Source organism: Gavialis gangeticus, unplaced genomic scaffold, assembly GCF_001723915.1.
Source record: "Gavialis gangeticus isolate Ggan-Ray unplaced genomic scaffold, GavGan_comp1, whole genome shotgun sequence".
In the NCBI taxonomy this organism is placed as follows: domain Eukaryota; kingdom Metazoa; phylum Chordata; order Crocodylia; family Gavialidae; genus Gavialis; species Gavialis gangeticus.
In genome coordinates this window covers 23689533-23691469 of record NW_017728994.1, presented here as the reverse complement: position 1 = coordinate 23691469, position 1937 = coordinate 23689533, and positions in this window count along the sequence as shown.

Sequence of the window (1937 nt, the reverse complement as noted above, 5' to 3'; positions counted from 1 at the left end):
GGGAGATATAAGCCCAATCTCTTTTAGTCAGAAATACCAGAAATGTGCTGTGCCACTATGGTCATAAACAGATATTCAGACCCCCCACTCTAATTCATGGCACTTTACATAAAGCGCTATGAGTTAGAATACCACCGTGCCCCCCTTCCCCCCTGCCAACAGACATTTGCTTGTTGGGTCAGGTGGGGGGGGGTCAAGCCTGTCTGCACTGCTCCATCCCAGCTCCAGGGCTGTCAGCAAGGGGAGGAGGAGGTGGAGGGATGGAGCAGTTCCAAGCTGCCAGCTGGGGTTTACTGCCCAGCCTGAGCTGGAGCAGGGGAGGCGGAAGAGAGTCCTCCCAGCCTCACAGTCCCCACCTCAAATAGCTCAGGCTGGGCCTGCAAGGTGAGGGGGTGCTGTTCCACCCTCTTCCCACCCCTACTCTCCAGCTCAAGTCAGGCAAAGCAGAGAGGGGGAAGCAAGCAGCACTGAGATGCTGGCTTGCCTGGCCTAAGCTGGAGGTGGGAAGGGGGTTGAACAGAGCCTCTGTGCCTCATGGGTCTAGCCCAGCTCCCTCCAGTCCTCTTCCCCATCCCCCCTCTCCATGGACATCTCAGGGGGCAGGGCTGGCCTGCATCAGCCCACCCAACATGTGAAAAATTAACTCTAGTCAACACAAATTCCCCAAGGTGCTGTAAAGCAGAATGCCTTCAACTAACATACAAAAAGCTAGAACTCTTGGTTCCAAAATAGTACCTTTTATTAGACCAACTGGAAAATGGCAAGAAAATTGTCCTTTTATGCAAGCTTTTGGGATCATTCTTGGATTTTAAACTTCATTGAAGAACAAGGAAGTTTTTTTTTTACCTCCCCGCCTGCCATCTGACACTTCCAGGGAAGGAATTCTACCTGATCAACACATCAAATTGCTACTTAACACACCTCCCAAAGACACTCTCATGAACCCAGAGGGACAACCTTCCATCTCCAGCTCCCTCTGTGCAAAAACGAAGTTTATTTCCTACCTATGGGGACTTATTACCATCCTGTACCATCTAGACTTTTCCCAGAGCCTGATGAAGGGACCTTGATCCCAAAAGCTTGCACAAAAATACAGTTTTCTTGCTATTTTCCAGAAGGTCTAATAAAAGGTATAATTTTGGAACCAAGAGTTCTAGTTTTTTGTATGTCTTTTTTATCTCCAACCAACATGGCTACCACGTATACCCCTTCATCTAACTTCTCATTTGAGGACAGTTCAATTTTTCTGTGATCAGCCACTTTAAAAGTGCTCTGCAGCCATGCACGTGTCACAGCATTTTCAGGGGCCCAATCACACAAAAAGTATAATTTGTGTAAGGCAGACAAGGTTCTTTGGGTCAATCTGAAATCTTTTATTAAACCAACTAAATAGTTGGAAAAAATTTTCAAAAACCCAAAAGCTTGCTAAGAAAATTTTTTCCAACTATTTAGTTGGTCTAATAAAAGATATCAGATTTTTACTCAAAGAACCTTGTCTGCCTATTAGGGCTGTGCGAAGCTTTGGGTGCTGATTCGATTCACAGGAGATTTGGTGGCCAAATCTCCGAATCCAAATCAAATTGGGAGACCAATAAAAAGGTCTGAATCTATTTGAAGCTCTCCAGATTGATTCAGAAAAGATTCAGAGAGCTTCAGAGATTCAGGCAGTCCTCACTCGCTGCTGCAGGGAGCTGGACTCAGACTCCATGCCGGTAAGTAGGGAGTGAATGGTATGGGAGGCTGGAGGAGGGAAAAGGGGAACATAGGGTACCCTGGCCAGGCCCCATCTCCTGCCTGCTTCTGCAGCCCCCCTGAGCATCCCCTGATCCCTGCCAGCTCTCCACTCCCCCCCTGCCCACCATGGCTGCCCCAGCCATCAGGGGCTTGTGGCAGAGCTCCCCACAAAGCACAGGGCAGTGGGAATTGCCCCCCCCCCC